General features: G+C 50.7%; 1 protein-coding gene across 3 annotated transcripts in view; it reads left to right on the top strand.

The window, feature by feature from the left end:
• Nucleotides 1-15,675, top strand: part of Maf (MAF bZIP transcription factor) — a 310,546-nt gene that overhangs the window by 195,439 nt on the left and 99,432 nt on the right. The window contains exon 3 of one of the 3 annotated variants that reach the window (XM_076838509.2): nucleotides 1,584-1,606. The exons of the other annotated variants lie outside the window; for them this stretch is intronic. The gene's annotated coding sequence lies outside the window, so the exon portion shown is untranslated. Of the gene's footprint in view, nucleotides 1-1,583; nucleotides 1,607-15,675 lie in introns of those variants that run through there. 3 annotated transcript variants of the gene reach the window in all.

Here is a 15,675-nt window from a genome sequence, read left to right as displayed (position 1 = left end):
ACGGTGTAAACAAACATTGGCCTAAATGGTTTTATAGAGAAACAGGATACTAAGGAAATCTCAAGATGAAATGTTTGGTTGAGAAAATGTGCCCTGGTTAAAAAAAAAACGACTGACATGATGAAAGGGTCCAAATGGGTCAGAGAAGCTCTTGCCAACCGGTTTTTGACCCCACTCCCCACGTTGTCTAGAAAAGCACTGTTTTTGTGTCTTTTGTTGGAAACAGTGTGTGTTAAATAATTAAAGAACACGTACCTTATCAAAAATCTTCCTGGTTCTAAGAAACCTCCTTTGTGAGATCATTAGCCCTGATGAGGAAATGAAGTCATTTGGGTTCCCATCAATCCATCCTCTATCACGCGGTTGCCAACCAATCAGTCCACAGATGTGTGAAAGAGCCCAGCTGAGATCAGGCCACACCTACCCCAAGCAAGCAGACCACAAACTACTGGAGACTTACACAGCCTACAGCAGGTCTGAGAGAGCAGCCCTGGCCCCTGATCACAAAGTGTAACCAGGATGTCACCCTCGGATCACTCCTTCCCTTCACATGCAGTCATCAGGCTCCCATCCGTGTCCCAGGTGTTGCACTGGGCACCAGAAGTCCAGAGGGTTAGCAGCATTATCCCTGCACGTGCGAAAGTCCCTTTCTAGTGAGGAGCCCAGCCATGAAGTAAACACAGACCAGAAAGGTGAAATTGCAGCTGCTGAAATTACAGTAAGGAAGAATTCTCCAGAGCTGTAGAGTAGACCACGGGACCTCACCTAGTTAGGGGATGGGAAAGGAGTCCGCAAGCTCGCCAGAGAAGAGACACTTCGATTGAGACCACCAGATTATTAAAATAACTCACGGGGAGGCATCAGGCTGAAACAGGGCCAGTGCCTTGGGCTCTCACAGAAGCAACCCAACCCAACTCAATGGAAACAGTGGAGCAGAATGGAAGCTTAACTAATCAGAAACCATTCACCTCTGGCCATTAACCTCTAACCAGAGTTTACCAATCAGAAAACATCAACTAACTTTGAAGTAGGGACTTTCCACTTTAGCAAATCATAAATTTTCTTTGTCTTGTCTCTGCTAACTCTTAAAGTTCTCCCACCACCCCCATAATTGGAACATGGAATCACCTGGTAGACTGATGCTTAAATTGCCAACTACTTAAGTAACTCATTAAAATTTTAATGTGCCTAACTTTTTAACACACACACACACACACACACACACACACACACACTTGTTCTGAAATGAAATAAGTATATATATGATTTAAACAGGCCTTCTCTTTCATTCCATATATGCAATAGTTCGGCCTCTTTGAGGCACTAATAAGGGAAGACCCTGCAGTCACAGGACAATTGCTTGAGTATTCTCTTTATACGTAATTAGGTCCATATGAGTTGTGTGTGTGTGTGTGAGTGTGTGTGTGCACAAGGGCACATAGATTCTAAGTTGATACCATGAAAGTATTCAGCCTGGAACGTGCCAACTCCTCTGAATGACATGTTGGTGGAAAATGGTGTGCTTCATTAGGGACCCTTCCTGACATGCTTGACCCCTGTCCATAATTTCTTGTCCTCAACAGATTCAAAATCAAGCTCTTCTCCATGCCCTTGGAAGCCCTTTCATCCACGGTCCACATCCCAGTGATGGCACACTGGGACATCTTCTGTGTCTCCCTCTGAGCAATTACCAAGCACAAGAAGTGAGTCTGAGCAGTAACTAACCCACAGGAAATCTGCCACCCTCCAGGGACTACTACTTTAATTCAGTCCCATTTGCCTCTTGTCTGGGTCACTGATGAGTCCCCCTTGAGTCCCATCCCTCCCAACTGCCCTCCTCACAACCTGATCAGTGTCCTAAAATTCACACCTTGCACAACACTGAAGCTGGCAGAACCCCACATGGTGCCCTTTTGCCTACCTTCCCATCCTGATCAGCTAGACTTCTCCAGCGTCCCCTGAAAACCAACTGCTCTGCCCCAGCTGTCCTAAACTACTGATGTCCCCAAGAGATCATGCTCTTTGGCCCCCTGGTATTTGCTCTTTCTGGTCCCTGGCTCAGGGGCCCTTCCATCTAGCACACCCTGAATTGCCTTTGAATTTACCCATTTCAAATCTCCTACTTTGGAATCTTGCTCAGTGACTCCAGCAGAATTGACCCGTCCTTCCCTTACGCTTCCATGTTCCTCTCATCTGACCATCATTTTAGCTGAGCCTCATTTGTATTGTCATCATTTTAACGCATCTCCTCCTCGGGGCTGAGAGATCCTGAAGGGCAGGGACACACCTGCTGCCTCTTTTCCATCTTTGCGCCCCTAACATCTATCACATGATTGGAGCTTTATCACCCATTTTTAAGTTAATAGATGTTCAGGTGGCCTCGACTTTGCCCTTCTCCCCTGCATGCTCCCGGCTTTTCAGGAATCCAAATAGGGTGGTAATGGAAGATACTGGGCAGCTTCTGAAGAGGGGCAAGTTTGCAGATTAACTACAAAGCCCTCGTGCCAAGCTAGCAGGATGAGTAGTTAAATAGTTAATCATACAGACAATTAACCCAGGAGTCATAGAAACTAACTCACCCATATATGACACACACTTCACTTAAAACATGTGAGTGCACACTCTTTCCTGATGTCTTGTAAGAACAAGGGGTTTGCCCTGAGCATGTGGATTCCCCAGGTATAAGCTGCACCCACAAATGCCTCCTGGGCAACTCGGAGTTCTTTCTTTAGGGAGGATAACTCAGAGGCATGCAACCTGGAACTTTATCCATAGAGTCTACTTTTATTTTACCTTTGACAAGTCTTCCAGAACATTCTGTTCCCACCTGCTCTTCATGCCCACAGTTTTCAAAACTTTCTAAATCTCAGTGCCCTTGAGAAGATCATGTCTATTGATGACCAATCAACACTGTCATGTGCTAAGAACTTTCCGCACACTATGCGCTGGGTCAGACTCTGGATATGAAGACTCTCCAGGTGACCACTGCCACCCTCAACCTCACCAATAACAAAATCCTTTGAGATAAGCAGCTTCCTCCCTCTGAGAAGTGGAGATAACTCATCCATGACACCCACACGCATCCTTTGGGGCGATGGGTTAGACAAGAGCGTGAAAATCTGTGGTCACATCGCCTCGCTCTCCAAACTGAACAAGCAAACAAGCAGTACTTAAGGGCTGCTTCCTAGGCCCAAGCACTTGCCTCAATATTTAAGTCAAATCAAGTCATTTAAATCTCACGATGACCTTACCATGCAGTAAGCGTGGTTGATGTCACCATTTTGAAGATGAAGAAACAGAGGCGGAGGGTCACACCTGGGAAGGGACCTCAGAGTTAAGTCGGGGTGCTGAGCCCTGGGAGTTTGACTCCAGAGCCCAGCCTCCTAGTTAGAATTGTCTGCAAACGGGGCGACCCCCGATCCTGAAGGATTTGGGAGAGGATGAACAAAATACTGAGGATTTGGGTCAGATGCTTCACTGGACTGTGGCAGGAGGGATGTCCCTTCTCTTCCTTCCTTCTCCTTCCTACCCAAGCAGGCCTTTCTGCAGGAATCTCAGGCATTTGACATTTATTTTGTTTTTCTTGATTCCTTCATACTCTCCCCCCCCCCAAAAAAAAACGGTGTTGGCTTTGGGGCAGGGAGCACCCAGCTAGCTTCACCTTGGGAGTTAAAAGACCACCAAATCTGTGTACAAAACAACCCCCCCCAAATCAATCTTCTGTGCAGGCACAATTTCTCTTGAAAGGTGACACAGTCCTTTAAAAATAGCTATGGGCTCCATTGTGCGAAGATAGTGACAGAGACTGACAGCTTTTAGAGAGGTGTAATGTTCCCAGGCAGCCGGCTAGCATGGCTCACTAAGATAGAGATCAGTAATTCGATCCGGGGGAGAGTGCTAAATGTTAGAGGTTAAGCTGGTGTGTTCTTATTACTAATCAAACTTCAACACCATGCCCGGGCCTGGCTTCTGTGGGTCCCACAAGGAAATGGTGAATTATTGAGAAATTTCAGCCTTTGCTCCTGGCTTCACAAGCGTCCCTCATTCCAGCCACCGGTGAATCCTGTACCCTTCCTGTACCTTTCTTGTGGGTACATCCATAAGAGGAGCACAGAGGCCACTCAGTGGACAGTGGAGGACTAAGGGCAGGTGACAACCCAGGCACTTTCTGCTCTTCTCCTGCAGACAGGACAGATAGGAAAGCAGAGGCTTGGGGCAGCTCCTCGAGGCAAGTTCTTTCTGGAAATCAGCTTGAAATATAGGCAGCTCGTATGCACTGCTATTTCTTTTCCTCAGGTGCATAAAGATTTTGAAGATAATCATAGGATGTGGGCCTTTCTCACCCTACTATGGAAGGCAGTGGTCTGCTGGGATATGACCAGCAATCAGCTTTCCTCAGAGGAAAGAGTTTTGATTCATAGCTTTTGCCAATTTCCCTGGTGTAAATGCTCCCATCATGGCTGATTTTCAGCAAATATAAAGCCATGAACACAGAGTCAGAGAGAGGTGTGCACAAGTAGTTCTCGCAGAAGGTGCAACTCCAGCACCCTACTAGTCCCAGGGTCATCCCTCTGCAGTCAGCTAGGAACTATCTCCAGGGCAGGCCAAGCCCTGGATCCACTCTTCCTGATGCTGGGTTTTGTCTCTGAGATTTCACAGTGATGCCCACAGCACTTACAGGGCCAGCCAAAAAGGCCAAACTGGCCCCACTTTGATCTTCCACAGCCTGGGTCTGCTTGGCTCCCAAGATGCTGGCTGATAAATGAAAGAATTCTATCAATTTTGTTGAATTCCTATTCCAGAAAAATGAAAGTAGGTCATTTACCTGGAGCCGTGTGTAAGTACATATGATCTCCATGTAGCGGGTGGCTTCATTCCATTTTGCAGAGGAGGACCCGGGCTCAGGGAAGCCATTGGCAGGAAGCCACGTGACTTGGGATGATGGGGCTGAGATCTGATTCGCGTTCGTCTTGTTTCAAAGACCATGCGTTTGTCTACTCCCACGATCCCGCCAATCCCAGAAGAGCATTATCCAAGGACGTTTATGAGGAACAGATGGGAGCTAAGGTTAGGGGAGATTCCCCAGGAGAGCTGAAACCAAGGAGCAACTGAACACAAGGCAGGGGAGAGGGGAGGTGCTCAGGAAGACAGGCGAGCAAGGGGGATACAAGGGCATCCTTCTCACTGGAGTGGATTACAGGCATGGGGACAGAGAGGTGACAAGACCTCTTTCATGGGTATCCCTGTGCCTGAGGCAGCCATTCCAGGAGATAGGAAGCCCCTCACATGGAGGGGAAAGCGACCCTACCCCTCTCCACTTACCGCTCCTTGCTCTTCCCTCTGGTCCACTCTGAACAACACTGGCCATAGTGTCACCCACACCCCGCAATGCTCCCCCACGCACAGCCCTCCTCCTGTCACAACATGGCAAGCTGACAGCTCAGGGTCCATTCCTCTGCAGATGAAGACACTCCCTCTTTCCAGGTGAGAAGCAGTCGATCAGGCCACCATCGCTGCCACCTGCCTCTGGACTCTCTCCTGAATGTCAAAATCTCTTTTAAGATACAAGATAAGACCTGGGTGCTTGGGAGGCTGGTGCAACCCGGCTCTGCAGCTCTCCTCCTATAGGAGAAATCTGGCCTTGATTTGGATGATGGTTTCATTATTATCTGAACTCTACTTCTGGGCTGGATATACCCCCAAGAACAAGTTGAATGGATGATCTGATTAACTTAGAAGGCAGTGTATTAAGCTTAAGTTGCTTCTAGAAGGTTCTTCAGCAAGGTATGGTCTGAAGTTGCCGGCATTCTATCATAGGAACAACTTGTTGTGCTCAGACTTCCTGTTAAGGCACTATTAGCCAACACCCTGTCAAAAGCTACTAGAACTGATAACCTGTCACTTCCTGGGACCTCCCACAAAAATTTAATAGCTTGCCCTTAGGTAGACACGACGAGGTGGCCTGGTCTAGAAGAGCACGTGGTGACACAGAATAGCCTCCTGGCTCTACATTTCAAGACAGAGGGTGCGGTCAGGGGCAGATGATGTAAAGAGGGAGAAGGGTTGGGGACCCAGGAATTTGTGACACTCCCATATTCATGTCGGCTCTGAATGTTCCCGACTCCTTCTCACACCAGCCTCTGGAGTCATCTGGGATCTGAGCACTGGCTCCTTCCCTGAGCCCAACCTGCCTTAGCCAGACCTCCCGTGGACGTGCACGTGGTCAGGAGCCTTGAGTTCCTTTCTGTACTGTAAATCTGTGGCCTTCTTGGCAGCCAGAAGTGGCCTGGTCTGAAGCCCAACTTGGTACAGACCACTCCGACGGGGACATGCCCCCTCAAATCAGAAGAGCCACAATTGTGGCCTCCTTTTGGCCCACTTAAATCTTGGACTCCCCAGAAATAGGCTCCAGAGCAAGAATTTGCCATTACTCCGTGGCACATGTGGGCTTCTAATTGGAGAGGCATTCTTGTTTGCAGACAAAGGCAGACTCTTAAAAGTTCATGCTCATCCTCAGGAGGCAGCCAGCCCGAAAGCCTCTCTGTGTCCGGCGCGCAGGAAGCCTCCTTCTGCAATGTCCCTTTAATCTGCACCAGAAGGTTAAGTGGCCAGTCCTGAGCAGGGGGGCTCAACACTCCTTTCGTCACGGCCCCCAACCCGTTCTCTTTCTCCCCTGCCTTGAGCGTCAGCGTGTTGGCTGGGATCTCCGTGGTGGGGTGGGATCATATAGCTCTGCTGCGCTGCCTTCTCCCAGATGGACGTCATCAAAATTAAAAATAATCACAGCTGGGAGATCAGTGTTCAGGGGGAGGTCAAGGGTCAGGCTGGCTGCTGTGTGTTCATCACTTGAAGGTCAGACTTTTGGAACATGGGACATGGCATGACGTCCCGGCAGTCGTCACCGGCACCCTGTAACCCACAGGGGGTGGGCAGCTCAGCCTCCTTTGGTGGGTCCCACTGCCATCGGGTGAGAAGCAGACACCTTGGTTGTGCCTGGAGAAGGCTCCTGACCCTGCTGCCCCTTCCCCTGCAGGTGGGGGCTGCAGTGTGAGGCCGTCATGCCCTGGAACTGCAGCCTCAAGTTCAAGTTCCTTCCACACGCCGGCGAGGTGCTGCTGGCGGCAATGGGACACCACCCAGGAACTGGCCTTTGGAGTACTGTACGTGGTGCCCCGCAGCGATGCCGCTCCTGTGTGCTTGGACCAAGTGTCCTGTGCGGCAGCCTCCGCTGCAGGGGAGCTGCTGAGGTGCTGAGCCCCACACAGGCCGGCAGAGCCTGCACAAGGGGGACTCCCGCCCTTCCGCAGGGGAGCTTGGGCCACCTCCGATGTCAGACGCCGGGTGGGGAGGAGAACGTCATCTTCCCCTCCTGGGTGCCCTGGAGGCCAGCCTGTCAGTCACTCGTCCAGCTGCCATTCCCTGAGCCGTCGCCTGCGTGGCACCTGCTCTGGTGACTTCTGGGAACTCGATGGTGAGGAGGCAGATGTGGCGCCCAGCCTCGTGCAGCTCAGAGGCAGAGACTGAAATTAGTTATGAAAATCTCTCAGTAACTGTAAACTTAGCCAGATGCCAAGTGCACACCAACAGAAACAGGAGACGTGCCCAGAGGACCCTTGGGGGCCCACGGAAGGGGTTTGCTTTCATTTATTTTAAATTCAAAGAAAAAAAACAATAATAATATATGAATGATAATGAACCCAGCCTGGACTATATCTGCTTTCATATCAATGATTAAATATTATTTTTAATGCTTTTTAGTGAAGGAAGAGACCCAGAAACACAAGGGTGTGTAGGACCCAAGATCTCTGCCAGGTGGCCTTGGACCCAGGGGCTGTCAGGGAGCCTAGAGGGTGGACTGTCTAGCACAGAGGCTCAGGAAGGCTCCCCTCCAGCAGAGGGAGGGGAGGGCTCCGGGCAGCAGGAGCAGCCCATGGTGAGGGCTCTGGAATGGGAGGAAGAGGGGTTGAGGGAACTTAAAGCTGCCACAGAGAGAGGGGGTACATAGTGTGAGCAGGACTTCTGCGGCATGCAGTGGTCTTGGTATTTGACATTAGAGCTGTGGAAGCCCAGGAGTGCTTGATACCAGATAGTTTTGATGGTGACAATCATCAAATTTCCTTGGCAGTGGAGGGATTGAACTATAGGACATGTGGAGTGGAAACAGGGTGAGTGGCTGTTGCAACAGTCCAGACAAAAGGAAGTGGCCACTCAACCTAGGTGATGGGGAGAAGCCAGTCCAAGAGATACTTGGGATTGACAGTGATTGGATGCATAGAAAGAGGGAATGGGGGAGTGAAGGATGGCTCCCCCAGGGGTCACCTGGTGCAGCCTACTGCTAGAGCTGTACCAGTGAAGCACCGAGGTCATGAGAGAGGGAGGCTGGCTTACAGGCATGGAAGTGGCATCCATCCACCCCGACCCAGCTCAGACCCTGGTATCCTGGAGGTCTCAGCCATGACTGTTGAATGAACAGGAAAGGAAGGAAATGGACAGAGAAGCACACTCAGAGACGTCCAGGTGGGAATCAGTGAGGAGCAGGAGACACAGAACTGAGGATGTGGCAGGGGAGGAAGGGCTTCAGCACCCTCTGTACTAGGCTAGGACGACTCTAGAGCAGGAGTTAAAGCTTTGGACCTAGAGGGGCTGCTACATTGGTTTCGTGAAATCAGGCACCCATCCAGGCTGTGTGAGACAGCTGGAAAATGATCAGGTGGCCTGAGGAATTCCTACTCTCTAGTTAAAATTGAGAGCTTGCACCCTTAGCATGTATGGTAGGAGGCTGGGTGCATGAGTGTACCTGTGTGTACATAGGTATGCATGAGTGTGAGCACGTGTGTGTGAGCTTATGTGTGCATGTGCTTGTGTGGGGTGAGTGTGTGTATGCATGAGTGTAAATGTGTAAGTGTGTGAAAATGTGACTCTAAGGAGAAGAGAATGGAGTGGGGCATAGAGAATTCTAGAATAATAGCTATTGAAGTGGAGACTGGGAAAGCATTTTTCTGGATGTTTGGTATTCCTATTTGGGATTTGTGTAAGCTCCCATCAGGAAACAGCCTCATGTCCCTTAAGGAATATGACAGTGATGGGACACTCTAAACTTGGGCACTATGGTCACCATCCCCACGTGCCACACTGTCGCCACGTGGCCGTGGAGGCTGGAATGGTTGGCCTTATCCTGGCTGTCTCCCCAGAATGCTAAAGTTCAGCACGAACCCCCATGTGGGACTCCTCTGTGACACCACATTGTCAGCCACCCCCCGCCCCCCGGGGTGTTAGAAATAACTTCATTTTAGTTTAAGACTAGTCACATTTGAGTCCCTACTGCGTGCTCTTCTCATCTCATTACCTAGACCAGGACTTATTCCACAGGCAAGGAGGCCATGGTTGGAAAGTCAAACAGAGTGCACACAGCAGGGTGCTGCCTTGTTGTGAGAAATCCACTGCCTTGGGCTCTGGAGCTGGGAGGGGCCCTTCAGGGACTCCACTGGGCCCTACCTGACCCGCTGGGACATTCTGGAGATTCATGGAGTAGGAGGTCAGTGGGAAGTGGACAACTGGATGTATCCCCTCCTGCTGTCCTTTTCCTGCCCCATCTCTGGGCAAACCCAGACCCCAACATAAGCTGAGCCTTCTCTGGGGACCCCTGCCTCCTCTGCTCTGTGAATTCAACTCCTGTCCACCAGGGCCAGCCGGAGACCTGATTCTATTTTAAGCATTTGGGATGCATTTTCCAGGAGGGAAGTTGTGAAACATCGGGGAGTCGGGTCACCCTCTGCCAAGGCTTGCGGGAGTTTTAGTGAGGATCCTTCAGGAAGATAGACTTCGGATTAACTGTCCTCCAGTCAAGATGGCTTTAGCGCTGTTGAAATGGTTGGTGGGGGGAGAGTCATCTTATCGAGGAAGGAAAAATCTTTTATATTTGAGCCAACTTTGGTTTTAAATGTTATGAAACAACTTCTGACTATTTCCCAAACAGGTTTTTTGTTCTTTCCCCAGAGATTTGTCAGCTCTTGGATTCTGTCTCCCTCGGTTTTCCCCCTCCCAATCCGACACTGTCTCTCTGGATTTCTCGTACACATGATTTGTTTGTAGGATTCCTCCCCCCTCCCAAGTGTGGTGTGTGTGTATGTGTGTGTGTGTGTGTGTGTGTGTGTGTGTGTGTGTGTGTGTGTTTACTAGAAGAATTAAGCTCTTGCTAGTTTTCAACAGTTCTGGGCACTAGGGTGGCTGAGTGGAGAGAAGCGGGTTGAAATACACCCAGTGTGTTCCTGGGACAGTGCTCCCTTGGACATGTGGACATCCTGGGGTGCACTGCCTTTCTCCCTCCCCAACGCCAACCTCTTTTGCCTCTGAAAGGAGAAGTGAGCTGTAGGGAAATCTGTGATTCCCGCTCCCTCCCAAACCCCACTGCTGCTCCCCGCCATCCACAGCCACCAGCCCCTTCCTCACGTCGCCTGTTCAGCCTCCGTGGCTTCCATCTCTAGCTCTCCATCCTCATCCTCTCCACTGGACAGTGCCCCGGACTCCCTCCTGCCCACCCGGACACCTTGGCCCAAAGGTCCAGTGCAGAGCGTGGTTGTCGCCAGGCACAGCATGTTGTCGTCACAATCCGCCATGTTCCAGGACGGAGCCTGGAGTCTCTGGCTGTGCTGCAGACTGACTATATATCTTGGGCCAAGTCTCTTGCTTCCCTAGAACCTCAGCTGACCCTCTGGAAAGGCTAAAAACTAAGACCCCACCTCACAGGGCTCTCAGCCTGACAGGACAGGGTCCAAGCAGATGAGCTCTCCTGCCCCAGCTCTTACCCCAGTTTCATGGGCTTGGGGACTTACGGTGCACTCAGCTCTGTGCCATTGGGTGTGACATGACCAATCTCATAACCTCAAATGACTCTGAAATTTTTCCCAAAGAGTTTGCATATTTTTCTTAATTTTATTTATTTATTTATTTGATATCATACTGGAGTCAGGGAAGCCTGACATTTGTTTCTTTCTCTCTTTCTGTACCCTTGACACAAATTATAGGGAAAAGATTCCAAATTCTGAGATGGAATAACAGCACACAATGTGTCCCTACTCCACATTCCAGGCTCTGCATCTGGACACCTCTGTCCCATAGGACTCGCCATCTATTTCAGCAGATCCTGCCGGGGAGTGGCTTAAAGCCCTCCCTCCTCCCTGACTTTGGTGACATCTGGAGACACTTAGTCGAGGATGTCGAGGGGGTGCTGCCTACTGGCATCTAGTTAGGCACTCTGTAACGCACGGGACAGTCCCCCACCACAGAGAAGTATCTGGTTCAAAATATCAGTGGTGCCGTGTGGGGAAGCCGGCCCCATCGCTAGGGTTGAAAGCCAGGTGCCAGCTTCTTCTAACGGCCTCCACTTTTCATTAGCTGAACGACTTTGGGCATTTGGCTTCTTGTTTTTTAATCTGTTAAAAAGATAAATAATCCTTAGCGGGTCAGGTGGTTGTTTATTGAGGTGCCAGGTAGCACGACCCTAGCAGAAGGTGTTCCGTGAATACCAGCCCACTATGAGCCCGTGTGACTCCGGCGACGATTCTCAGGTCTGGGGAAATAGAGGAACTGCCCAAGTCCAGCAGCTGTTGAAGGACAGAGCCTGGAGTCAACCCTCCTCTCTCTCTGGGCCGCTCCTCGAGATCTCACCTCTGTGTCCCGACGCATCCTTGTCCCAGCTGCGGGCCAACGTGGGCACCAAAATGTCCTGGGATGCTCTTTGCAATTCTAGAAGAGGTGGTACACGTGACCCTGGCTGAGAAGTCCTGCAGTGACAAAAGCAGGGGACGGCCGTCTCCGGGTGACGTTATTCGTGCCCAGAAGTTGGCCCTGAACCCTCCTGGAGCAGAGCAGATGACCTAATTCCGAGTCAAGGGTGTGGCTGCCTCGGCCCTTTGGCAGGACATTTTGTGACTCGGTCACTTTCCCAGGTCCCTGAAGCAGGTGCCACCTCCCCTAGGAACAAGCCCCGAGTGAGTCCCTGGCTGCCCAGAGCTCTGGATGGACACTTTCTGGGCAGCTCAGGTCTGGAGACAGGAACCAGGGCCAAAAGGAGGGACAGAGTCACCCCAACGGTGACTTTTCCACACTGGACGCAGCCAGGCCTGCTGCCCCAGGCTGTGCAAACGGGGTGCTTGGCATTTTCAAAGTCATCGTATTTTTTCCCCAGGGTGACAGAGTGAAGAAGGCAGCACCCCACAAAGCCCACCCGTGGCACAGCTGCCCAAGCTCCCAGCATGTTGTTGTGTATATAGGCTGCGACTTTATGTTTGTCACTGGACACCCCAGTGCCACCTCCTGCTGCACCTCGTGGGTGGGAGTGGACACTCCCATTGCTGAGTTCCACTCCAGAAATGAGAAATCTCAGGGACGGCTTAAGGCAAAGATTCTGTGCTTCCCCAGATTCCCCAAATCACAATTTCAAGGATCTGAAATTTAGAGGTCCCAGGAGTCCGGGCCTCAGAAATTCAGGGACTCCATGATCCTTTTGCATGGAGAGGTGGATGTTGAAACCACAATTGTGCCACTTCCTAGTAAATAGGGCACTGCCATCGAAAATAGAACGAACCCACCGGCCTGGAGCAGGAGCCCCCAAAAAAGCCAGACAGATGGGAGGATGGTGTTCTGACCCACTCTGCCCTCCAGGTGCTCTGTGTCCTTGGGCAAGACAGAGGACCTGTCTGAGCCTTCCCCTCCTATTCTGTAGGCTGGATTAAGAATCCTTAAGGCTGAGGGTATTATGAGGATTAAGTGCAAATATCTTATACAGAGGGGGTGTTTGAAATCTGGAGGTGGAGCAGAGAAACAGTGAGAATTCCCCAGTAATTTTTTTTTATGTTTTTGGTAGTCCTTGGGAAACGAGCCCAGGGCCTCCTGCATTACCAGGCAAGCACTCTGCCACTGAGCCACCTCCTCTGCACCCCAGAATGAGTGCCTAACCAAGGTCCGGCGTCATGTTTCACTGTCACAGCCACTCAGCCTGTCCAGGAGGGATGGCAAGGGTGTGTAGGCTGCGGGTGCTGCTGCTCGAGAGGTGGGAAGCAGACCGGAGCGTCCATGAAACCAGCTGCACGAGGCTGGGGCGGCCCAGGCAGCTGGGTCACCAGAGCGCTTAACCAAGTGCCTCTCCAGAGGCAGGACTTTGCTGTTGAGGCCCATGACACCGGATCAGAATAGCAGGCCTGACTCATTTGGGTCAATTTAAGAGCCACCAGAGTGCACCATCAGAATCATCGCATTGCTTTTGGAATGGCGTTTATTTCCTGGTGGAGAGGAAACCGTGGTTCCAAAACCCGCCCTGATCACGCAGCCACGTCAGTGGATGTCACCCAGTGCCCTCGCTACTTGGGTTGAAGTTGGGCCTGAGATGAGAGGGACACTTTGAATTCTTCAAAGAGTCATTCTCACTTACCTCTTCCCCTCTTTTCCCCTTCAGGTTCAACCCCTTTTATCACACTAAAGTGCCAATCAATATCGGGAGATAGATGTTACATCTTAGCTTTTTATAACATTACTCCTCCCAGAAGGGACACTGTATCTTTAAGGAAATGGACCCCGTATCCTGTTTCTGAAGGATTAAAACCCTTTAAAGAGACAGAAGAGGCTGTAAACCCCGATCATATTCTTATTCTCTCTTCATTATCCTGTCCACTATCTATCCCTGCTGAGTGAATCTGGTTGTGTGTTTCTCCAAAGTGGTCATAAGAAGAAATTTATTTACTCCGCTTGGCACTGGAGGGGCATTACTGAGCTTCAAGGCTCTCCGAAGTAATAAAGATTTTGCAGTGTGTGCAAAAGGAGCAGAAATTCAGAACTTCTTTCCCCCTCTGAGGTCGTTTGGCCATCCAAAGGGGGAGTCACTTCTCATTTTCTGACAGGGTTTATTTCCGTAAGATTTTCCAATTAGCAGGAAAAGGTCACACTAATGTTGGTGCTGGGTAGGGGAAGAGGATCAAACTATGCAAATAGAGACATCCTTGAAAGGACGATATTAAAAGAGAGAGAGGGAGAGAGGGTGGATTTCCTTTTTCCTGATTTAAAAATTATGTACATTTTCCCTGTCTTCTCCCAGGAAGGAGAGAAGGAAATTGCGATGGCATTTGACCTGCTGTTCTTGTCTGGGATAAAAGGGCCCATGGTTCCTGAGCCCCCGCCACCTGCCCCTCGGCAGGCAACTTGAGCACATAGGCAGGAGTCAAGAGGAGACCCCCGCGCTCTTAGCCCGGGATGCGCAGAGCAGGGGATGCGAGGACGTGGAGCTGGGATTGGGCTGTCAAGGAAACCTCTGTGGACCTTGATAATGGCCACACTGTCCCCAGCCCGGCCCTGTTGACGGCAGGCATATCATTTGAAACTCTGCCTCAGATCTTTCTCTGACACTTCCCCTGCCACTTTTGTTCTTTTGCTCCGTGTGTGCAAAGCACGAGAACTTTGCTCGATAATGGGGAGGGCTGGGAGCCGTGTCAGGGAAGATGTGCTCCAGCCGTGTGGAGGACAAAAGTCACAGATGCCCATTAAAAATGGGTCCAGGGGACAGCTTCGCTTTGGATCCGGGGCCGGTTCTCCCTGTCAACGCTAACGTGCTCTGCCGATGTCCCCACCGAGAGTCCTGGCTGGCTGCCGCGCATGCCACAACACATCTGCCACCCACAGCCCGCGGCTGAGGCCCCGTGGGTGCACTCGTGGAAGGCGGAGTCCTGCATGGAGGGCTCCAGGGCTTTGCACACCTCTCACACATACTTCTGCACACCCCATGCTGTGTGCAGCTGCAGTCAAGAGGGAAGGTCGTATTCCTCCAGCAAGGACCTCACTGTCGCACGGAGGCTGCACGCTGGGCAGGAGGCTTAGCAAAAGCCCCACACAGCATTTGTCCTGGGCTCTCTGAGTGCCAGATCCCCTGCCTGGTTCTGAGTGCAGGAGCTTGGTGGAGTTCACCCAGCCATTACCTGGCCAGGTCTGGGTTCAGATTCAGTGTAACTGTCATTGGTAACTCCAGGGAGTCACCTGTGGGGTGAGCTTGCATCTCATTTGTGAACTCAAGAAAGGTAGGTAGGTAGATAGTGGTTTTGACAGTGGGTTAATCTTATCAAATTCTAAGGGTATCATTTGCCAGTTCTCCCTGGGATATAAGCAAAACAAGGCAGAAGGATGGTCGCTGGGTATTTAAAAATAAGACTGTGCAAACGGATCTCCAAGGGGTGCTCTCGTGAGTGACTGTTCTTCTTCAGGCTCCGTCTGTTACGAACTACAGTCCAACCCGGAGTGCCAGTGACAGGGCCCACGTGTGCCATAGGGAGACACGGGCATTCTCTGCCATCATCCAGGTCGGCTGCAACAGTCCTGTTTGCCTCAAAGACGAAGACAGAAGTGGTCCACCCTCGGCTTAAGAATCCTGCTTCCTTCCTTGACGGTGAAGCTCAGCGCTTCTGAAGGCATTATTTGGATTTTAACATGAAAGCGAAAGCCTTTCATTTTTCATTGCCATTAAACAAAGAGTGACCCATTCCCCCCGCCCCCGTTTTCAGAATATCATTTCTTTTTTTATTATTATCTACCAAGTATTCATCATTGTAGCCAATTCTTGGCCCTGTTTTTCCTTAGAAAAAGATGAGGTGGGAAAAGGAATTACAAAGAACGACCCTGCATCAAAGAAACAGG

Source organism: Callospermophilus lateralis, chromosome 18, assembly GCF_048772815.1.
Source record: "Callospermophilus lateralis isolate mCalLat2 chromosome 18, mCalLat2.hap1, whole genome shotgun sequence".
NCBI lineage: Eukaryota > Metazoa > Chordata > Mammalia > Rodentia > Sciuridae > Callospermophilus > Callospermophilus lateralis.
The sequence above is the reverse complement of the archived record's forward strand: the minus strand, read 5'-3'. Positions and strand labels throughout refer to the sequence as shown.